This window comes from Struthio camelus, chromosome Z (genome assembly GCF_040807025.1).
Source record: "Struthio camelus isolate bStrCam1 chromosome Z, bStrCam1.hap1, whole genome shotgun sequence".
In the NCBI taxonomy this organism is placed as follows: domain Eukaryota; kingdom Metazoa; phylum Chordata; class Aves; order Struthioniformes; family Struthionidae; genus Struthio; species Struthio camelus.
In genome coordinates this window covers 71,910,197-71,935,386 of record NC_090982.1, presented here as the reverse complement: position 1 = coordinate 71,935,386, position 25,190 = coordinate 71,910,197, and positions in this window count along the sequence as shown.

Sequence of the window (25,190 nt, the reverse complement as noted above, 5' to 3'; positions counted from 1 at the left end):
ACTCCTGTCTAATAGAAATATGATATTTAATTTCAGACCAGTTTTGAAGCAGGCTGTTTTAAAGCATCCTTTAATGTTGCATTTACTATTTCCTATGGAGGACAGAATAGTTATTGTGATATATAATGTGGTTGTCAGAAGGGGAGGAGTCGTCATGGGGCGGGGGGGGAGAGAGAGAGAGAGAATGAACAAATAGAGTACAAAGCTGGAGCTGAAGTCTAGGGGGATGCAATGCTGAAACAGGCAAAGGAAAATTTAAGAGCCTGACTATTTCTGTGGAGCTTTTACTGCTAAATTTTAATGATTTGCTACCACTTAATCACTTTCCCTTGTCACTTTCAGTTAACTTCAAAGCTTGCTTCCTGTTGTTTAAATCTGATGTGGATTCCTCATAATTTGTTGCATGGAGAAAAGATGATGCCTTTTAAATTCAGATGCTATCCTTTATACCACATAAAAAAGATAGACACTTGCACAGAGGAAGCATTTGCAGCGTGACTTTTTGTACCTAATGGAAACAGAGCCCTTCCATGAGCAAGAAGAGTGTGTGTGGTTTTTCTTTTTTTGTTGTTTTTCTTCAAATAAATACCCACTCATTTCAGTATTTTCAGGGGAAAAAGAAAATCAAAAGCTCGAGGGCAGTAGGAAAGTGCCTATTTTGTGTACTCTAAAGAGAACCGAGGAAGTTTGGTTTGCAGATGGGTTTAACCTCATGATCCTTACTTTGCTGTCACTCAGTTCTTACTTGGAAGCTGTTCTGAAAAGCTTTCATGACAGTTAATAGATTGCAAATTGTGGTCTTAGTTACACAGGTGTAAATTTGGAGTCACTCTGCTGAAGCTTTTGCTAAAGTAATAATTGTAATACTTTGCTACTACATTTGTGTGTGTGCATACATGTTTATATGTGTGTCCATATACATACATAGCTAGCAGAAGTCAAAAGCTATTAAGCTTCCTAAAAAAAAATTTTGTGAGTGAGGAAACTTACTCTGCCTTCTATGCGCAGAAATGCCAATGAAGCCAAGGGGATTTCTGTACACAGTGGTATTGTGGGGAAAATAAAGAACACAAATGGGAACAATCAAACTAAAGTAGCAAAATAAACACAGAATGATAAAACATTTGGGAGAGAGTGCAGGACCTTATAATTCCGTACTTAACCATGTTTAAAAGAGAACTAAATCCATCTATCAAAGCATAATTAATTTTGAAGGTATTTTCATAGCTATATCTGGTTTTAAAAGGTTATTTCAGTGGAAACTGGTTAGTATTGCAAACAACTGGACAGCTAATTCATGAGCAAATGACTTCTCAACTCCTGCATGAGCAAGTATCTTACGATGCTAAATCCATGCCTCATAAAATCTGCAAGTCACAGCTCTGGAGTCCGCTTGCGAGGCAGTGCCTTTGTGCAATTTACTATTTTGTGCATTTTAAAATGGGATTGCTCTAGAGACTGGAAGCTAGCCTATTTTTAGCAACTGAAAAGATGGCTGATGGTTACATTGTTACAAGGAATAACACATTTAAAATTCATGAACGTTTGCTTCTGGCTATTTAAAAAAAAAAAAAAGAGAACCTCAATGTTAATGTGGTTACAAAAAAGATGACTAGATGACTCTAGGAAAGGTAGGAGAAGGAAAGTGATGTTAAATTGTTACTATCTTTGAGACAACTCTCATGTTACTGCTTAGAGAAAATGTAGTTTTTTAAAAAGTCATTGCTTGATCTTTTAAAATGAAATTGGATGGAAGATGTATGATAGCAAACACTTCTTGGTTTATATTGTAAGCTTGCATTGCAGGTGTATTATGTATTTTTAGTTGGTCTATTTTAAGGCATGCTTGACCTAGGACTGTTAAGAGTTATGTAGATCCATAAAGTGTTTACAGTATTTTTCTGAAAAATATGCTTTATTAATAAGTGAGTATGCAAGTTTAGATAATTAATTTACTCACTGAAACTTTGAGGATGTATTTGTAACAGAAGCTGACTTGTTCAGTATGTGCAGGGGCAAACACTTACTCCAATCTAAAATAAGTTTTAGTCTTCCACTCAGGGAGGAAAAACTAATCTAGTCTGATTTAGACAACCAGTCACGCAAGGGGCACATAGGCAACAACACAGTTGGAAATGTACATTCTGAAAACAGCCTCACATACTGAAATCATTCAGGGTCAGCTGTCAGACTTTTCACAAGCAAAAACAAGGGTTTAACTTCACTAAATAAATGCTTCACAATGAATAACACACCCAGCTTTAGCTCTAAATGCCATTTGCTCAACTGATTAACTATTCATTCACTTGACCAAAGTTTATGGGAGTGTGAAATGAAGCTCAACTTTGCAAATATAGAAAATAAAGTAAAATTATCCCCTTTTGTGAAATTAGGAGTAAGCTGCTGATGGGTGTTTATGCACTGTGCTAATAGATTATAAAAGATTAAAAGGAAACTTTAATGAAGTGAAAGGCAGCCCTTGCAGCTTCTAACCCTCATGATTAGAGGAGCAGAAGCTGGGGGATTTAGCAGGGTTTAGCAAGATGAGGTTGATGGGGTAGGGAGATTACAACTTGCAGTTGGAACCAGTTGCTTGTCTAACTCATGTTTCCTTAGCTCGTGTATTCAGGACTCCAGTTCTCTCAAGAACAATGAGAGTGAGATAGGCAGAAGAAATGCAGCCCTGAAGTAGTTTCAAGACCTGTTTAATAAGCAGTCAAACATCAAAATACAGCAGAAAAACATTTACATATGTGAATGAGGGAGGCTGCAAGTCATATGCTCATGCAATTGCTTTCTACTCATAATGAATCTCAGAAAAGAGGCTTAATAGAATGCTTGGGATTGCAGTGTTTTAACAGTATTGTTGTGAAAGAGAATAAACTTAGTCTGTACTTGCACAAAGTATTCAAAACAAAGCATTTGTTTTAGACCACAAATTATTTAGAATATGTATTCCAGAATATTAATAGTACTTGAAGAATCCAAAGGGTTACTGATGAGCAACCTTCATGATTACTAATGAAGGAAAGGTGGGGGGGGGCTTAAAAATGTTACTCTCATGACACAATTTGTATAAAACTGCTGCAGGACTACAAATGGCGAGTACAGAGCAGAATTCTTTCCCTGCCCTTGTTATATGGGTTATGCCAATCCTCATCCATCTAAAGTAAACTCAAGTTCTGAGGGAACGTGAGTTCTGCAGATGGGCTTGTTTTCCATACATACAAAATGCCTGAGACAGCAATGCTCCAAAATAACTGGACTTCCTTTGGCATCAGAGAACTTTCCCATTTTGCTGCAGGTTCAAGGGTTTTGTTTGCCTGGGCTACGAGCTTCAGGGGAAACTTTAGCCAGGGCACTTGTTCTCTTCTCTCTCTTTTGCCTGTCTCTCAGAACCTAGAGTTTCCCACTCACTGAATTATAAATTTTCTTTTGCTCAGTGCTTTTTAAAAATTGAGCAGAAGAACTTGAGTGATCTGCCTTGGAAAATGAAGTAGTGGGCGGCCAGAAGACTAATTTAGAATAGAGGTCCAAAGCAACAATCTGAAGCAGGTGTATCAGATATGGGAATGAAGCCAGTCCTCATTAGCCTGGTAATGGCACTAGGTGCTGAGGTGATAGATATTTGTCATGGTTTTCCTTATTTTTTGGGAGCTGGGTACCTAATTTCATAACTGAAGAGACTGAATTACGTCTTAGTCTGGTTTATGATGGGATCTCTTTGTTGCCAGATCATCTTTGTAGCTAACAAAGTCCCACCCCTTTCCTTGTTGTTTCTCTTCCGGTTAGCTTAGATGGCTTTAAATCACCTAGGATCAGATCCTGGTTTTTTTGCTGATCTTGCACTGAAGCTGTACGTCTCAACACCTTTTTGAATGGGAAGCTTAGCAATCAGCTACCAAAATCTCTATTGATCTAACTTAAAAAGGCATTGAGAATCTAATTTTAGACATCAGGCAACTATGTTTTGTTTCCTGGGACTGTCTATAATAAAAATGTCAAATAATGAATCATAAATTGTACCTTATGATAGATCTGAAGACCACTGAAAATAGTTTTAAAATCTTCTTTTACAAGATTAGAAGAGTACAAGGAAATTGGTCTATATATTGGTCTATAGCTTAGTGCTGGAGGGAGTTATAACTTAAGTTATAATTTCTGTTGATTGACATTGTTTACTTCTTGACGTTCAAAAAGCTGTCTGTCTATGATCTGGGGAATATGTCATTTTTGGTCGTTATAGCTGAAACTTGGTAATCCAGTGTAAGGAAGGGTAAATATGTTTGCAGTAATGGGAATTGGCTTTAGAAATACAATTTGACCAAATAGTCACTATTGCCAACTTCAGGCTTCAAAGGAAAATGAGATTTCCGTGTTTGCTTGAGGGAAATGTAGTTCAGATAACATTTCAGACCTGAAGAAGTGTCCAGAAGCTTGTCAGATTTTTATTCTGACTATATCAATTGGTCTAAGCAAAGATGCTGCCTCTCTCTACAAACTTGCCTCGCTGACATTCTACACCATCCTAGATGAAACAACATTATTATTAATAAAACTATCTCCTTGTATGTAAGGTGCACTTTTTTCAGCAGTGGAGATCATATTAACTATGGTATTCTCCACAATTCCGTCCTAGAAGAATCAGCATGAGTGACCTTGCACTGACTTTCATGATGGCACAGGGTTATTATAACTAGTATTGGAGCTAGACAGCTCGGTACTTTGGGGTCTGTTTGTTATATTACATCCACCTCTGTGCTTGCTTAAAAGAGAAAAATACAGTTTCCTTTGAGGTTGGGCCCGTGAATGAAAAGGTGTGTATAAAGTAGACCTCTGACTGCTGATGTCACAGTATTATGTTTAGTGGTTAAAAGCCGCTCAAATAAGTCAGTGGAGTTCCCTATTTTTATATTTGTATAACTGATAGAATTTGGCACAACCTCTTTTAACTTGTGAAAACTGAAGTTAAGAAATGTAACTTGCCGTGGAAGACAATAGGACCACAAATTGTTTTTGCTCTCTGCTCAAGGCAAGATAACTTTATCTTTGTCAACAATTTTTCTGCTAGACAGCTACACTTACAGGATTTAATGGTAGGAGCAGGCTTCTAGAATAAGTCACTACAGAAATCTGAACAAGCTCTATTTGAGAAGAGAATTGAACTCTATGAAGATTCACCTGTAGGGGTTTCATTTTGTCCATCCTGATTTTTCTAGTTTCTCCATGAGATTAGCTTTGACTTTATAGATTAGATAACAGTGGAATCTTGCGGAAAACATTGCAGCAGGTCACTTGTTTAGAAACTTCATTTTTTTATTTCATTGTAACCTCTCCACTGAACCAGATGTGTTCCTAGCCTTTTCTGATTTTGTTGTAAACTTTTATATAATTCTACAGATAAAGATGAGCTATTGGTATTTTTTTTCTTCCTTGCTGCTACTCTGAAGTGGGAATGTTTTCTTTTTTCCTTAACAGTGCACATCTCAGATCTTTATAGCCACCTTTTTGCTAGTCAGAGTAGCAGTCCTTTCCCCACCTGAGGCTTGATTCTGTAACTACATCCCACACAAATTCATAAATTAGAGGGCACTTACTTTTTATTACTTTTTGTTCCCTTTGGATGGCATGTGGCAGGTTTGAGTACCAACAGGTGGTATTAATGTTGGGGCAGAGAAACTGGCCTTATAGTACAATTTCTTTTCCCTCCAATGAATAGTAGTGGGATATGGACCAGTCTAGAGAGCTCAGAGGTATCTATAGCTATAGGATGTAGCGTTCCGTATCATGGATGAATGACTGCATGAATGGCCGTTGTGACCATTTAAATCACAACTGTTTAGACAGTGTTCTGATATTCCCAAATAAGTTCAGGTCTTGCTGCTGCTCACCTCTACATACCTTGCATGCAATTTGTTTTATTTCTGACTTGTTCATTTCCTGCAGTTTCCCTTTCAAAATACCTTATTAGAGCTGCAAAGTATTTGGTTTAGTCATCCATGAAGCATAACGTGCTTGGAGGTTTAGACTATGACCTCTGCTATGAGGGTCTTATAGTTTAAAAAAAAAAAAAAAAAATCACAGGCTGATTTCCAAGTCAGTGAAGCCTTACAGCCTTTAAAAATTTGCACACCTTGCCATATTTCTTATTCTGGATTTTTCAGCACAGTGATTCAAAGATCAGCAGCCCATGTGAAGTGGTATTAGTATTTCTTCAGCTCAGCTCCTGTCTTCATAGTACTTTCATCAGGGAAAGATTGGGAAGGTGTAGCTTTAGCTATTACATAATTAGTTGTAAAAACAAGTGGGAAAATCTCCTCTAAATACATTTAAAGTAAAGAGGCAAAGATATCACTGCAGACTAGAAATGTTACCATCAGTTTTCATCTATATCAAGACAAATGGGATTTTCTTCATGGTAATGAGCAGTTTGGTTCTGTTGTTCAAATTCAGAGTCATCCTACAGATGTGTTATGACCACTGGTGTAGCCAGACTCTATCAGAATTTAATCTTGGAGCTTGGTGGAGCTCAAGCGACTTTTCAAATAAAGAACAGAGTGGCTTGTGTGGCTGGAGTGCTCAGCATTTTTGGGAACGTGAGAGCTATGGCTTCCAGAGATTCAGAGCCCCCAAAGATTTAGTCTCTTTGAACACTAAAACAATCTGGCTGGTGACTGGCTCTCTGGCCTTGCCATCACATGTAGTGTTGTTTTTCACTGATGTTACTGAAGAAAATACATCTCCTCGATCTTTGGCCTGCTGATGAAGGGGAGCATCGCTGCTTTTTGGGAAAATAGCAGGTGCCGACTTCAGCCATGTTGAATACAGCTTCAAATTGAGAGAATCTTCCGTTTTGCTCCCGACTCATTTATTTTCTTGATGTGTTTGTTGCTGTCTGAGAGAAATGTATGTACTAAAACTACTTCTGAAACAGAAGGATGCCAATTTGACCTTTCACACTGTTAATACTGTTGTGGTTTGGTGGCTGTTACCCTCCTGATGCAGGAAAGAAGCCAGAAGTAAAACCGTTTTGATGAATTTTTAGCTATATGACAACAAGCTAATTTATAAAATAAAACCTCTGAGGTAGTATTGGGCCCTTGAGAGATACAGGTTGGCATCTTGGAAAATAAGGTTTTATCATTATGTTAGCATATAGCATACAAAAAAAAAAAAAAAACTATAGCCAGGACCAGTGCACTCAAAATGCAGTCAGGTTTTGAGCAGGGTAGAATAGGTTGGCTAGTTCTGAACACCTGAACTGATCTCAACAAAGAAGAAGAGAAAACAAAAGGAAAATAGAATGCTGACTTATGCTTTTTCTTAAAGTGGCAGAAAGGTGGGAATACATCCTGCCTCAGCCCTGTAGCTTAGAAGGGAGGAAGGCAAAAGACAGAAGCTGAAATCATGATTAGTAATCTGACTGGACTTTATTTATTTTTTAAAGATTGGTTTGTTTTCTTCAAACATTCTGTCTAAAGTAATTGCATTTTATAGATAAACCTTACACAATAGCAAACAATCCTTGAAAGCAGTTCATGCAGTGAGAACATCTAAAGAAATCCTGACCTCCTCATAGATACTCCATAGAGCATAAAAAGAAGCTGAAGTAATTATTTGCTCAGCTCTAGTTTTGCAGTTGTTCATGCTGCTGGATATTGCAGCAGCAGCAATATGTTAGTCCCAGAATTCCAGTGTATGAGAGCAAAATTACAGTTGGTCACTGCACAAAATATTCTAAGGTGCAGAGAATCACCTTGCAAAATCACTATATGAAGCTCTCCAATGTAGATTTCATGTTCACTTTGTGGTGGAATTAGTGAGAGAAAGTCAGTGCTCAGTCTGTGCCACCAGAGGTCTTCAAATAACATACTATAGATGGGGTTTTTAGTGATTGGAAGTGAAAGGGATGTTTTACAGTCACAGCTGACAGAAATAGTTGGGAGTAATTTACTCAAGTACTTCAAGGCACTAGTAAAACTGTGCAAATCTGAGAGGCACAATTTGTAGCAGATAAAATTCCTGCTGGAAGATAGGAACTGGTCTAGTTGTTCTGCACAACTGTCCAGATGTGTTGATTTCTAGCACCCTGGCTGGTAAGGCAGAGATTTTTATAGCAATGAGCTGACAAGAGGTGCTGATTATTTCTTGAATATATGTAAATGGAAGGAATATTTCAGTGAGCAAAATGTAGCATTCCCTAGAGGGACAGCTAAGGGACACTGTGGGCAGGAGCAAGTGCAAAAAGCGCAGAGGTGCTGACCCTGTAGCAGCTCTCCAGCTGCAGAGGCAGCTCTCCTGAGCTGGGCCCTCCTCTGTGCTACTGCTGGCTCTGGCTCTCCCAGCCCAGAGCCTCCCTGCCAGCCCTTGCTTGCCAAGCTTTTCCTACTGTTGAGCTGAAGCCCTCTTGCTGAGTTAGGATGCGTAGGCTGTTGTTCTGGTTGCGTCTTCCCGAATACCATAGAGCAGGCATATTTCCTGGACTCTTACACCTCTTTCTCTTGCTTTAGGAAAGGAAATGATTTTTGGCAAAATAATTCCTTTTCAAAAAAGATGTTTCCTTTTTTTTTTTTTTTAATTGGTTTTATGTTAGTGGTGACACTTTACATTAGGATAATGCAAAGGAGAGACAATCGTGTTTCTATTTTGAAATAAGTACCCCATGAAACTGTAGGTCTTTTAATCTCATCTGAATAAAGTCAATACATCAAGTGAAAGAAAGGCTTAGATCATGTAAAGACTTATCAAGTGTCACGTATTCACAAAATACAAATCATGTTTTCATAAATGGAGACTCAGGTGGATTTATTTGTGCTTTTTTGTTGTCAAAGAATGGAAGGCCAATAGGAAATGAACAAGGGAGCGTGCAGTTTTTGATCTCCGTTTACTATCGTTTTAACCAAAAATGATCGTTGCATTGGCTGTGAATATAACAGGGTACGACTGATAGTTTATTACACTGGGAAGCAGGGCGAAAAGGAATGGGGGTGAATAACACTGGAGCTAACGCACTTTCCTGAGTGATGTGGGCGTCCTGAAGTTGTGGAGAGCTGCAATGTTAGACTCCAGTTCTGTTACAGGTGAGCACAGCCTCTTCCTCCTTATGTCTCCCACTTCCCAATGCCTGCTTGGAGCCCTGTTTTAAGCCAGTGAAATTTCATGTGTGTAGGAGGGTCCGTCATGAGGAGGACCTTTTAGGGAACATAGAATGAAATAAAAAGAAATGCAAGATGGACAAAAACTTCCACTTGCATTCAAGCCCCTTCTTGCTCTGCCACATCCTCTGCAGCTCTGTATGTGCCTGGATTCATTCAGTGTTTATGCTGTCTGCCGTATGGGGATTTTAATTTATCTGGGCACAGGGCAAGACTACCTCTACTCTCTTGAGGCCCTCCTATTTTAACCTTGTTAGAGATGTGCTATTCTAAGCCAATGTTTCTAAACTATGTATTATTGGCTTCGCGTGAGGCCCTGATACCTTCACAAGGTGACAGTTTTAGTGTCCGTGTTTTGGAATATGGGAACTTTTATGTGTTACTTAGTGTAATGAAAGCTACATAGGAAGCATCAGCCTTCTGCTATAGAATTGGTCACATTCTAGAGCTGGATATAGTCTGTAATAAAAAGAAAAGCCAGGCAAACTACTGTACTGTGGCTGAAATTTTTGGGAGCAGTTTTCAGTACAAGCCTGGAGAAACTGGAGCCAGACAGTTCAGGAAAATACTAAGTCAGCATATTTCATCTCATCCATCATTGACTCCCTGGAAGGGGTAAAGCTTTAGAAAAACAAAACACTTTCCATTTAGTGCCCTATAGTGAAAGACTTGATAAATGTAGTGCTAACTGATTTTTGTTGTTTTAAAAAATCAATGGTACCAAAACCAAAAATTTATGGTATAACTAGTAGGCAGCAATGAAACATCAACAGTTAGTAATTATTTGTTGTGCTCCATTTTTATTTCAAGAAGAGAATTTGTATTATTCAGAAGCAAACCTGGGACATCTGCACTAGTTAAAATTTCACGTTACACTGATGGAGTCCTTTCTCCTTTTGGAACCTATTATGAGTTAGCTTGATAAGGTCATTTCTTAACTTGCTCTGCCAAACAAAAACTAGGTTTATTTCTGTAGGGTAAATGAAATCTCAAATCCACTGATACCAGTGCTATATCTTAAAATTGTCACTCCTGAGAAACCTACAGATTCTGTCCATATGTGGCTTATCAGTAGCAATCAAACACCAATGTTTTCCCTGTGGTAGATATTTTCAGACAGCTGTGACTGCTAACGGTTCTCTGAAATCCCAGGAATATGCAATAGCTTTTTAATTGCATCTGATGGACATGCTGTAAGAAAACATCAGTTCTGCTTTCCTGCACTAGTACTGCTGAAAACAGTCTAGGTTCTGGTGCTTTTTTGCTGATGATTTCTCAGGAGAAATTACATACATCAGTAAAACCAGCAAGTAAATGATATACTGAAAGCAGAGCCAGAAAATGGTAAAAATAATCACAGATGTGTAGAAAAAAATGCTACTTAGAGAAAAGGCTGCAGAGTATCAGGTCTTAGACATGGTGTCAGGATTGATAACAACTCTTAATATAGCTTTGTCTGTTACCATGCAGGTAGGAATAAAATGTTCAAAAATGGGAATTTTTAAAAAGCTTGGGTTGAGGCAGCTAAACCAGAGGCCTTCATTTTCCTTTCTTTCTGTTCCTTGCTCTGAAATATTTAGCTGCTTGATTTAAGGAGGGCAGGCATCCTAAAAGATATTTTCCCTGTTTTAGCCTGTAGAAACCAAGCTTAGGTGATCATGGTGTGTAAGTCCAGATAACACGTGTGTTAAAGGGTTGAAATAAGAAACGTAAGTTCCTTCAACTTCATGAAAATAGTAATATCGGTAAAGGACAGAGACACTAAAAGTACCAGAATTGCATGAAAAGTTTCAAAATGAGATTAAAGGAAAGCGCATACCCTGAAGCTTTAATGGGAATGTCTTAGACACGGAAATCAATCATTGATTGATCGCAAAGCATAAATCAGTATTTAATTATGCACTGATAGTTCCAATTCTCATGGAATTCTGCAATTTTTGTCTGAATATTGTGTTTTCTGGCATGGCTTTCAAATAGAATAGCAGCTTTTAAAAGCTGTTATTTGTACAACCTGTAAAACCAAATGCAACCCTTGCTGTAAGCTAAGCACAAGGTGTTCTCATCACTGCCTTAAGCTTCCGATTTGCTGCAGTCAGTGATCCTAGCAAGAGGTGCAAATGTGAGCGCACAAGAAAAGGATAAAACAATGTGGGTTTTCTTGTCTCTGAAAGAAGAGTATGAATCAAAACTGCAGATTCAAAGAGGTCTGATGATTCAGAACTCGGAGCTGGACTTATTGGATAGCCTCTGTTCTCTCCAGTGAGACAGACACCTCCTGTCTGAACCAGTGTGTTTTGAGGAGGCATGTGATGAAAGTCTGCATCTGAATTTTTTTTGCTTATGCCCCTTTTTTAGTATCTGTCAAGAACAAGTCTATTTTATATAATTTGCCATATCTGCACCCAAACTCAACTAAAGACAAGCACACAAATCCCAAAGGATTCTGGGATTTGAAAAAACTGCTATTTGAACTAGCACCCCCAAGATCACTTTCCCCTTTTAAGTGGTACTTGAATAGAACAAATGTCTCAGACTCATGCAAAGTGAATTTCTTTTCAGCTGTATTATTTATACAGTCTCATACATGTCAGCTCCTTATAGGCAAATAATATATATCAGAGCAAATAAGATATAAATCAGAGCCAATGAGAGCTCTCAGAGCTCTCATTGGTTGGAAATGCTGACCGGCAACAAATCTCAGAGATGCAAGTGATTTGGCTCTCAGAACTTCTAAAAAAACAGCTTTCTCCTGGCAAGACTATAATGTGGTAACTGATGATATGTGCTATATCATGTAGGCCATACCCATTGCCTGTCCCCACCCCACTGTATTCAGTCCATTTATGCTTTTATGCAATGGACAGCATGTACACAAGATCTGTGCTGATGACTACAAATAATAATCAATTTGTTTTCCTCTATGGACAGAGATATAAATTCAAGGAACTACTATAGTCTTACCTGATGTGAAGGTATGCAAATCCTATGCCATGTTTTGGATACTGTTAGGTAACTAAGGCAGCCCAATAAAGCTTGACTTCCTTGGGATTATGGCTCTCTGAGGATTGATGTGGAGTTTAAATGTTTTTTTCTCTAATTATAAGAGATACTGGTAAGTGACTGCATAGAGGTTCAAATGTTTATGTGTTTGTCCATTTGTTTAAGAACTGACATTTTTGTTTTGAATAAGGAAGAACACTCTAAATAGAAGCAAGATGATCTATCATATGACTTTCTTCTATAGACAAGAAAAAATTATTTCTAAAATGAGTTCAGGGTTTTTGCCCCTGCTTCTATTGGGAAAAAAATTTCAGAACATCATTTCTTTGATGGAACAAGAACCTTGTTTTTATTTTAAGCCGTCATTTATGCACAGTCAGTTTAGGCTGTTTCAAATCCATTGCAGGGTATGATCTTGTAAAATACTGAATGCCGCCTGTGGGAAGCGAGGCAGGTCCTATTTCCTTGATTGAGTTATGTCCTAAGCAAGAAGAAGAACCAAATACAGAAATGGAAAAAGAATCTGATTGGCAAAAAAAGGTACAGTCTGGAGGTCAGAAAGTGCAGGGATAAAATGAGAATTGTCAGAAGTCAAGCTGAGTTTAACCTTAAAAAGGAAATTAAAGCAAATAGTGATTTTTTTTTTCTTTTTTTGTATATGTGCACATGAAAAGAGAACAAGGAAAGAGCAAGTGAGGTAAGGGTACTGGGGAGCAAAGATGGGCCAAGATTTAAAGACACAAGACAGGAAGAAGTACATGAATGCCTTTTTTGGAAAAAGGAGTCTGAGCAAATAGAAAGATGAAGATAAACTAGTGAAGGACGGGGAAGGAGGGCATCAGTGTTATCAGAATGTGAGGGAAGAAAAGATGCAACAGCCTAAGGGGAAGGAGGAACCTGATAAGCTCCTTCTCACAATGGTGAGGGATACTGGATTATTTTCCAGTAGCATTATTTTGCTCAAGCACCCTGGGGCTTTAAAAAAAAAAAAAAAAAAAAAGAGAGACTATCCAGATAAAAGGTAAGGGAGAGGAAATGATTCAGGCAATTACAGACTTGTTATAGTATTTCAATATTATGCTTTTAGAAGTAATTAAAAGAAATAATGATTGAAGAGACATAGATCATAATTTAACGCATTTTCTATTTACCAAAAGGTTGGTCACATTGCACTAGCATAATGCTTTCCCTGCTTAGATAAGAGATTCACTTAATAAAAAAAAAAAAAAAAAAAAAAAAGGAAGCCCGCATTTCACTTAAGTATTTGGTACAGTGTCGGCTATGATACCACTAGTTAAGCTAGAGAAGAGGATTAACACAGGAATTGTAAGACTTGTTAAAGCATTGGTAAAAATGAGCCTAATGTGCTGATAGAAACTCTCAAGTGAACGTTTGCTCTGGAGTATTTTCTTTAAGGATGAATCTTACAGTTAGCGTCACTTACTAGTTTCAATAGTGTTAGCTCTGAAGGGCAGAAGTATTCTAATAAATTTTTTGAGACAAAATTGGGAGGAATCATCAATATAAAAAAAAAACTGCATCACAGAGGAAATACTGAATGTATTTCAGCACTGGAGTTATAATAAATCTTAATAATACAGTATGCAAGGCTGTGCACTTAGGCAATGCCATAAACTAGGGGCTCATTAATCAGAAACTACAGATGAAAAAACTCTGATATATTGGTCATAATGACTGCAAGACAGCAGTGTGCTACTGCTTTTGGGAGGAGGGGAGGAAAAAAAAAGGCAAATGTGAGCCTAACAGGTATAGGAAGGTGCCTGTATATTCACAGGAAGCAAAAGCGATAGAGGCTATTAACAGCAATGCTCAAGTCTCTAATAGTCTTTTGGAAGGCTGTCCTGTTCCATCACCAGTATTCAGATTCAGATGTCTGTTCTCAGTCCAGACCAAGTGCAGAAAAGGCCTCCTAAGATAACCAGGAGAACAGAGAAGAAACTGAAGGATTTTGTTGAAACTGTCAAAACAAAGGCAAAGAGTTTCAACTACTGTTTATAAATTCACTGGAAAAATGAAAGTGATAAAAGCTTTTTAAATAGAAAAAAAAATTCTGAAACTAATAATTATATGCTTCCCCTGAAGTAGTCCAGAATTAAAAAAAAAAAAAAAAACAAATTTAATATAGGTATACTGTTGTTTTGTTTAGGTTTTTTAGTAAACTTGCTTTACTCACTGGGATAGCAGTGAAATTTCTACTTCAGATAGTCTCCTAACAGAAGTAGTAAAAACAAGAAACAGGTGGCTTTAAGATAGACTCTGTTAATTAGGTTATTATAGGATACTGTTGCTTTTAGGTGCCCCTGCTGATTAAGCTCTGATTAATTTTTGTGGTATGTTAGCTGTCTGAATATGATACTAAATGTACAAATAAAAGATATCTTCAAAGCAGTCTGAAGATTAAGAAGTTAACTTTGCGATATTATGTGGCTAGATTGGGCTATAACATGTCTTCCCTCTCACTTTAATAGATGTTGATATAATCTGCTTATGCATAATTGTAGGATAATATGCTATTTGTAGGTAGACAGAACCCATCACACTAGGGAGAAAGGGGAGATAGCAGTTCATTTTGATTCTTTTTTTTAAGTAAAAGTCATGCTGCATGACTTAGCTGTGGCTTGTTGGTAGCAAAGCCTGTTGAGTTGAGATATTAGTTATGTTCACCCTCAAACGCATCTGCATTGTTGATAGAGGATTGTCCATCATTTTCTAAGGTCAAAGGGTTGTGGTACAGTATTGTTAGGTCTATAGGGCAGCAGAAGTGAATTTGTCCTAAGCCACATGCATTAGTTAGAAAGGCAAAAGCCAGAAAATGAAGTTGGCAGCATCGTAACTGAATAAGGCAACAGCCTTGCTTCCTCAGTGACTAACAGCGTAACAGCTGCTAATTTGTTCAAGTTGTACCTGAAATGCCCTTATTTATATAAGAAGCGTTATTTTTCAGAACTTTGTTATGGAAGCAAGATCTGGAGATTAGAAACATGGAGTTAAATAATAACTAAAACTCTCCACAGTCAGGGTATTGTTTGAGAGAGAATACAGTATACTCTGATCCAGTAATGAAATGTGAAAGAGGAATATATATGGATGCACTTGAGGCACACAGTTTCCTGGAAAACACCAAAATAACTCCATATGTTACAGTAATTCCTTCCTCAGAAAGTTTAAGTCTTAGAAGGGCTTTTCCAGAGCTTCCTGTAAGTATTATTTTTCTAATATGCAGCTTCATTGAAATGGTCAAAGAAAAACTCAGAAGTATATATTAAATGTACTCTCTCTTAAATTCTTGTCCTGTTTAGTCAACCAACTTCTTTTGACACAGATTGTCCTGTCATTTTCCTATGTTCTCCCTCTTTTTGTCATTTTTGATGAGCCTGTACTGTTTGTTCTGTTGGTTCCGTCTTATTTCTCTGGATACTGCTTTAGAATCTCTATTAATGTCTTCTCTCTTGCTTATTTGAACTCTTGCATTCAGGGATCTTGCTTTCGCTCCCTTTTCTCTACCTATTTTTTGTATTTGAATGATATAAAGCATTCTGAGAGTTTTTGCTAGCTTCTCTTTGCAGTCAACTCCCAAGCTTACCTCCTCACCTCATTCTGTCTCTCTCAATTTAGTTTCACATTTCAGCCTGTCTTTCTGGATGTCCTGTTCTCAGTTCAAACCCAGTATTCTGAAAGTGAACTATCTTTGTTTTGGTTTTTTTTTTTTTAAACTATCACTGTTGCTTAGTTCTTCATCCTAGCTAGTAGTTCCATTTTTTTTCTTTTGTGATTTAGATTGTGGCATGTGTCCTTTTCCAGCTGCATTTGTGCTGACTGAAGAAATTACCTCTATCTGTCCCCAGACCACCTCTTTGCTAGAAGTTTCTGGCTTCCCAAATCCAATAGCTGAGTACTTTTAGAATATCTTATTTCAGTCAGAATGAACCAGCTTATTTTAAACAGTTTAAAAAGTCACATGAGCATTTTGTTCAGATGCCACAGTGGACTGTAGCCCCTTTCAGGGGTCAGTGTTGAGCAAGGAGTTGGCTGGGAACAGTAGCTGTAGACTACTAGCAAATGGATATCTGAAGCTATAGCAAAGTGATCTCCAGTGTCATAATAGCACCATTTTGGAACATAAATTTTCATATTCCTGCTTTTTTCACTGAGTGATCTCTTCATTTTAATTCATCAATTCCCTGTCATGTTGACTAAGCTAAGCAAAAACATGTGGAATCCACAGCCTGTACTTAGGAATGAAAGAGGAGGATCCAAAACCTCCAGCACGTTGACTGATACTATCCTTGAACCTAAACTAATCAACAGGAAGTGCTGCAGAAAGGTGTAGTCTTGAAAGTGCCCCAAGGCTCTTCATTTTATCCTCGAGGATAGTACTTCTCCATGTGTTAGATATGCAGCACAGAATCTTCTTGTGGAGCTAGATGTGTAAGATTTCTCTTTGCAGAAATTTGAGAAGGAATTGTTCTTCCCTTCCAAACTGGTGAAAGAAGTTGTGGCTCGGTCTTTATGCACAACTGTTTAGTAGCTTGAGAGCTCACCCAGGATGTAAAGGGCCTATGCTCAATTCTCCTCTGCCTAAACAGATTGAGACCCCTTTCTCTCACTTGCTTGAGAATGCCCTTATCAGCAGACAGTATTTTATTCTCAAGCCATCCCACGGGGGAAAAAATGATTTCTTTGCTTGAGATAATGACAGACTGACTGGGCCAGAGATGAATGAAAGTGCACTTCATGCTCCATCTAGTGGTTACACTACAACCCACAGATGAGAAGGCCCGTCAGGAAATTGTATCCAGTTTTATCTGTCTCAGTGAGTGCTCTTGCCATTGGACTACTGGCTCAGAGAGCGTGAGATGGGAGAGACGGGATGGGGCGACACCAGCTGCTAGTGGCTATTGTCTGTCAGGGGTGCTCTGAGAGGGCCAGCTGATAATGGCATGGAGAGAGAGAAGAATGTATAGTCTGTGAATCGTGACCAGCATGAGAGTAAGCCAAGTGATAAGTAGCTGTCAAGACTGTTGCAAATCTGCACTTATTCAGAAGAAGGCATTTAGATACATAGGGAACTCTGTGGAAACAATGAGGAATTTTAAGCATCTGAAAGGTTAGGCAGAGTCTGAGCAAGCGGCAAACCTTACTTACCCCTCCAGTTTTGGAAAAGATGATGCTGTACCCAATCAGGGTAAAAGCTCATCTAGCCTAATATTCTGCCTCTGACTTTAGCTAGTAGTCGGAGGAGAGAATAAGACTATGCAATGACATATGTTTGCATCAGGCCAGAGGTAAATCTATTTATATTTCATGGTCTTCGCTGTGTTTTTCCTCTATGAATTGTCCAGTTACTTTTTAGGGACATTAAAATTTAGCATCTGCGGTATCCTGCGGTGAAGACTTTAATGGCTAGCTGCATACTGTGTGGGAAACCACCATTTCTTATTTGTTTTGAACCTGTCATCGGCTGGTTCCAGCTGGTGCCTGCTAGAGCCTGAGAGAGTGACGGGTGCCTGTTCTCCCCCTCTACCTTGCTCCTGACTTCTACCATATTCTCCATAAATGCCCACACCAGTAAATGGATGGGATACCTAAATCTTTTTTTCAAGCTGGGCTGTTACATTTGGGAGTAACCAGTTCCAGTACACTGACAAAACCTAGTGAATGAAGTTAAAAGATGCCATTACAAAAATATGACGTTGTTTTCACTTACAATACGCCATGCTGTTTGTGCTTCCAGTTATCTTTTCATCAATACCTTTGAATCCATGCGTGTAACAGTTAATCCTTTCTGAAACAAGGTGACTAGAACTGCATGCATTTTTACGCATGAAGACACATAATCAGTTTATATATGCAATCATGTTATTATTTAGCAGCAGATATACAAATACTTTTATATCTAATTTCATATTACATTGTTCAAGAGAGAGGATGGATTTTATTGCTTGTGGGTCTGAAACAAGAGAGTCATAGAGGTAGAGGTGATGATCTGTTAACACTGCTAGTAGTAGTTCATTGCTAGAACCGTCAAACCATGACTTATGTTTCCCTTCACATGAATCTGTCTGTATTTCCACTCTTCTGCACAACTGGGTAGTGTATTACTTGGGCTCAGTTTAGATGGCCAAAGGTAGTCTGTGCCATCTGTTACTCATTTAATGCTCTTGACCTTGGTATTTGAGCAGCTGGCTTTTTTTTTTTTTTGGTCGAATATTGTCAGTGATTTTTCTGGTGGATTGTGTTAGAACCATCAAGAGTTCTTTGCTTAGCATGGCTCTTAATCACTGTATGTTGTGAACAGAGCAAACAGCTCTATTACTTTGAAAGTAACCAGTAACATATGCAAGCAAAGGCCTAGAAATTCAAATATGCTATTTGAATTCAAAGGAAGTTGAGGTCCAGTGCATGTGCTTTAAGGACTGAGGATCTTAATTGTTGACTGAAGTAAGATATTTGTAAAAATGACTAATAAGGGAGAATTCAATAATAGTCTTCACATGAACAAATAATCAAGCAGTATTAAAATGATGTAGTCTAATACTGCAGATTTTCCTTGTCCAAGTGGTATCTGATGTCCGTAGGTTTTTTGCTCTTATTGTACTGGCCTTAGGATACATAGAAAACTAAAGAGATGGCGGAACACACAGTGAGCACCCAGAGCTTGTGTGCTGCACAGTGTGGACCTCTTAAATGTTACATGATCAACAGAATTAGAATTTGGTCCTTAATTAACAAAATTAAAATCTTTAGGGCTCGACTCCTTCCTTCTAAAATCAACAAACCCCAGAAACAACAATGAAGAAACCCCAAACAAGCAAAACTTGGTGAGAAATCAGACTGAAGACGCATTGTTGTTATTTGGCTTTCAGGAGTTTCCTGCCCACCATCCTGATGCTGGTTGTGATTCCCATTCTGATAGGCTGAACTTCACCCTGGTGCTTCATGGCGAATCTTGGTGGGCAGTGCAATGATTTGCATTCTGTTGCAGGTGATGTTTATCTAAAAAAAACCTGGGTGTTGCAACCGTTAGCTTTGTGTGCCCAGGTTTTGTTCTGGATCTAGGATTTTCACCTAGTTCTGACTGTGGATTAAACTCTGTCCAGCAGAGGGTGATGGTACTGTTATGCTCAGGCAGCTGATTGTAATGACTTGGGGAAAGGGCTAGTTTTGTACTGAAAGGGATATGAACATATATGCTTTTCAGTTAAACTCACTCCAGTATGCTGGTCTGAACTATTCCATCATAAAACTAGCACTGTTTAAGATCATGAAGATTTATTATTGATCCAAGTAATAAACAAATAGATCCATGAACACCAAAACTAAGGAAACCTGGTTTCCTGTGGTGTCTCTGTATTCACTGATTGCTTAACTGAATTATTATAAGATTCTGTGTTATCCCTGTATTTACCTGTCACTTTCTCACACAGAGCATTTTGCCAGCTGCAAGAATGTTGCCATTTTTGACTGTAGCAGTTGAACCATAGAATCTAAATTTATTATTTCTGAATAATGAATGTATATCCAGCTGTTTCTACAAAGCTTATATGAGCTAAATTATCTTTGAGACTTCATTCACTCTAGCAGGTTTAGGTGAAATTGGCCAAGTGTTTCAAGCCTTATTTGGGGAGGGGGGGAGTGATAATAACACGAAAAATGGTTGCACAAGTCTTGTTTCCATAGGAAACCAAGCTAAAAAAAGATAAATATATCTAGAAATTATGGGCATTTTAGCATCATTCAGTACATTACTTATTAAATAAAGTGCTCTGAGGCTTCTGAATATAAGGTCTAGGCAGAAATACTGCAAAGCTTGACTGAATCAGGATCTAGCACAGATTAAAAAAGAAAAATCATAAAATTCTACCTATCAACACAAACCAAGAACAAAAGCAAAAGCACTACAAATGGGAAGAAGTGTGTATCTTCTTTTCATTCTACTAAAGATATTGATTTCATTGCCATTTAATATCATTTATTTATTTCAGTGATTTTATAATTAAAACCACATCTATCAGTGAACAGCCTCAGACATACCATACATAAAACCTTATGTTGTAGGTTTGTAATTGAACTGCATGGGCTTGAGTGTATTAAAGCCAGTAACTTTAATAAATACTAACTGCTTAAATCTTCGGTGTTTCTGTCTGCTGTAGAAAGATAGATTTGACATAATATTCAGCTTTGCTTTAATAAGAAAAAAGACAAATATCATACTGTGTCCTCCAATCTATTCCTCTATGCTTTTTCATACCTGAAAGCTAATTCAAACTTCCCTTTTTATTAAATATTGCTCACTTGCATTACATTAGTTCTTTTATTTTTTGATGATTTTGTTTGATTGCCATGTCTATGTTTTCAGGTAGGTGTACATCTGACAACTAAAACTTGAAACACAAGTATAGAATATTCTTTTGTGTGCACTGTATTTAGAGTCAAAACTTTTGCAAAATTCCTAGGTGAGAACATTGAGCTCTGAAAGAGTAATTCTTTGCAAAAAAGTACTTATTTTCCACTGTCTGAAAGGAAATTGAATACTAAGTCCAAAATAGGCTGCATTTGGGGAGGAATCCATAACTGTGATCTGATGTAAATTTAGCTGTATAATGAAATATTCATGTCCTTCTGTAGTGTATAAATAACAACAAAAAATCACTAACGTATTTCTACATATACACAAAAGGAGAGAAAAAGAGGCATAGCTAAATCTAACTTGTACAGCAGTGATCACCTGGATGATTCTGTCCACTAACAGATTGCACTTGCAGATGAGTAGAAAGAATCAATTATAGTGGCAGCTGTTGTTGTTTCTTTACACTCTTTCCGACTATTAACAAGCACCTGGCAAATGTTGTAACCTCGGTGCTTGTAAGGCAATTATGTTGGGTAAATTATTATTTTATATTATTATAGCCGTTTCATCACCTACCCCTCTTATAAGATGAGAATTCCTGGAGCTTTATAGGATCATCTTGGAAATCAATAAACCCCCCTGCCCAGTACAGGCTGGGGGCTGATTGCCTATAAAGCAGCCTTGTAGAAAAGGAGCTGGGAAGTCCTGGTGAACACCAAGTTGAACATGAGTCAGCAATGTAACTTTGCGTCTAAGAAGGACAACCACATTCTGTGCTGTGTTGGGAAGAACATTACCAGCAGGTTGAGTGAGCTGATCTTTAGCCTCTCCTCAGCGCTGCTGAGAGCGCATCTAGAGCGCTGGATCCTGTTCTGAGCTCCCCAGACATATTGGAGTGAGTCCAGTGAAGGGCCACAGAGATGATTAAGGAATTGGAGCATCTCCTGTATGAGGAGAGGCTGAGAGAACTAGGACTGTTGAGCCTGGAGAAGACTCGGGGTGATCTCATCAATGTTTATAAATACCTGATGGGAGGATGGTGTAAAGAAGATGGAGCTAGACTCTTCTCAGTGGTATCCAGTGATAGGACAGGAGACAGTGGTCACAAATTGAAATATGGGAAATTCTACTTAAAGATAAGAAACTTTTTTCACTCTTCCGTTGTTGAGGGTGGTTGAACACTGGAACAGGTTGCCTAAAGAGTTTGTGGCAGAGTCTTTCCACCTGGACACAGCCCTGAGCAACCAGCTGTAGGTGACCCTGCTCTGAGCACAGGGATTGTACTAGATGGTCTCCAGAGATGCCTTCCAATCTCAATGATTCTGTGAATCTCCAGCAACACATTGTACAAAAAGCTAAGCTATTATGTGGAATCTGTTCTAGCTGTCAGTAGATTTTAAAGTAGAGCGGTAGAGGAGCTGGTTTTAACCCCAACTGAGAGGCCTTAATTATTTGAGAATCAGTCTCCCAATAAGAACTGATACGGATGTATCCTGTAGAGAGAAGACAGACCAGCAAGAAACTCTGGGACTGTTTTGGTCTAGCCATCCAACAGACTCTAAAGCACTTACTTTTCTAGGTTCAAAGAAAAAAAATCTTTGGTTCACCAGCTGCTATCAGGGAAATTTAGTGAAACTTTTTTTCCTTTTTTTTTTTTTTTTGTCCCTAAAGGAAGTTTATTATTTAGTCTCTGTTTTCAGAATATCTGAAAACCTTGTAAAGTCTTGGGAGGGTGGGAACTTTTGTTGTTTTTGCAGGTGGGTATGGAAGCACAGAGCAGAGATGAGAACCCGTGTGAACCAAGACATATAAGTATCCATCATAAATGTAAGCATTTGTTTTGTCACTGGAATCTGTGACCAAGGTCGTGAAAGGGACCGAGCAGGAAATAGCCCCCAAACTTACCCAATGACAGGCTGTCTAGGTCCTGCCTCTCTCACCTCCTGCAGCTAGCGTCCTGAGGACCCTGAGCTACTCTGGGCTGTTTGGCAGTTGCTCGCTTATCGAGTCCCTACTTGACTCAGTAGCAGTCCTGCTGCCCTTCCTATCAGCCAGGACTCTAAGTCATGCAGCTGTTTTTAAGAACAAACTAAGTTCAAGACCAGTTTTGTTATGCATATTATTTTATTTAGGCAGTACAGAAGTAGCAAACATCATGTTATGTATCTTTTAAGGCACAGCACACAGCAAAACCAAAATCCAAAGTTTGTAGGTCTCAGCTCTGCTAACAGACCTCGAATCAGTATCTTGGAGATATTATCAGGCATTTCTTATTTGCATGCATTTGGATTTGTTTATTTACTTTAGCTATGTGCACTGTATGCACTGAAGCTCTTCAGTGAATCCTTTCACGGATGACAGACATCCTGTTAGCTTATTTGACTATTTAATATTTCTCTACTCCTTCCTTCATTTTAGTTGCAAAAACCTAATAATTTTTTTCAGGCCCACACAGGGTTGCTTTAAGCTGATGTTGTCAAGTGCACCACTGGACCGTCCTATCTATCCTAGGAATACGTTGGTGTGCAGACAGGCAGAGCAGCGTTGTTATATTTAGCTTTCTATGCAAAAGGGAAAAAGAGCAAGGAATTCTGGGCTGATCTTGTTAATTTTTGGACATATATGTGTTGTGATAAGCAGCACTTTAAAATTGGTAAAATGTGTGGCAAGTATCAGAGAACTTGAAAATTTGAATGTGAATGATCTACCTGTAAACAGGTACAACAAGCGACGTACACACACACACACAGGGCAGGCACCTGTACTTTGCTAAACTTTGCGGAATAAGTAGAACAATTATGAACAGAGTATAATGAAGGAATAAACTATTCTAGGCCTCATTCAAATTTGGAGGACTAATACAGAGGATTCATTGAATATTTGTACATTCCCGTAAGTTTGAATTTTTTTATTTCTGTTGTTGTATAACTTCAATGCTATTTTTTTGCAGGTTATGAGCAACTTGGGAGAGAAATAGTCTCTCCTTTAAACTCAACAGCTTCAGTTAAACAAAGACATATATGATGTTTATGTTTATTTTTACAGCTGTTGCTTTTTACTCAGAAGTGTTTTTCTTCATCCTTCTTCTAGATAGCTAACACTGCAGTCATCAATTGCAATTTCAAAAATGTAAGGGTGTAAATATACCTGAGCTGACCTCAGAATGCTTAGCTATGGGTACCTGAGCAATGTCAACACCACAGCATGGAGCTTAGCAGGGACGCAGAACTCAGCTGGGAAGTAAGGCAAACACTCATGCCATTAGTTTGCATTGAGCTGCAGCCTGCCACCGCAAAACCTCCATCAGAATTTGAAATAGCTGATTTAAAGCAAACAAAATACATCCGTAGTGGGCTGCACTGTAACGACTTTCATCGTGAAAGGTGACCAAAGTGACTTTTCATTTTGCAGGAGTAGTGAGTGAAATGAGTCAGCAGTAACAAGTGTGCTGAAAGTCTGTTGTTCTTTTATTTTTGGGAACAGGTCTTTTCCATTTGAATGTATTTTTCTAATTTGACTGCACTCTGAAATTGTAGTATTTTTTTATGAAAAGTTGTGGCGGGGGCAGGGTGGAATTAACCATCATGGGGTCCTGCGTGACTCTCTGTTCAAAGTTGCTGGTGTAGCAGTTTTTGTGGATGCAGGTTATTTATGCCTGTTTACATGAACTGCGTAACAGCCCTTGTTCTTAATCTTATATTGTGTTTGCACAGTCAGTTCCATAAACTTAACACTCAAATGCAATAGAGTTGAGAAGATCACAGGCCCAGAAAACACCCAAAGAGAACAGGGCTTGAATGACTGAGATGATTCCCTGCTGTTACAAACAGACAAAAGGGAGGACACTTAGTAAACAAAGAGCTAAAAAGAGAGACTCAGAAAATGGAACTGGGGCAGTTCATTAATTAAAATGTATCTTAGGAGAGGCTCATTTTAAAGCTTATAAAGAGGGGGAAGAAGGCTGGAATTTCAAAAGGAGTGCACTGCTGAAGTCGAGACTATTTTGTATCAGGTGCAGTAGGAGCTGTAGATTGCCATGGTCTTACAAGACTCTATTGCTGTAGTTTAGGAATGGTGAGATGAAGACTATGTCTGCACAGAGAGAAGACGTCCTACTTAATGAACTCCGAAATATGTTTTAAAATGACATGTAGCCTCTTGTAAAGATTAAAACTTAATTACAGTTCTTAAGCTCCATTCTTCTGGGACTATTAAGCCAGTACTCAAGATGCGAGCCCTGGATTTCCATATAGGGCTGCAAGGTTATAGACGTTATCCAGGTCTCAAGTCCTGGTCAGAGGTGTCCTATCAAACCTCATGTGAAAACCATCAGCCAGGTGCTGTTCCATTTCTCATGTTCTTCATGTGGAGAGGCAGGGACAGCGCCTCTGAGCAAAAAAACTAAGCCTTTCCTCCCCAGTGAAAAGGATTGCATGAAAGAATGACATATTTTAACCATCTGAGGAAAGGTCCATAGAAGGATTTTGATTACATTTGTTCAGCTAATCACTTGCTTGCAATTTCAGAAAAGTATATCTTGTTTCAATTGCTTTTACTTTCTCTTAGTCAGTACATTTCTAAACTTTGACTTGTATTTCCTACTGTGTCTGCCATGGCAACCAACCAAGATGAAGTCCCTGTACACAAAATCTCATGTCTGTTTA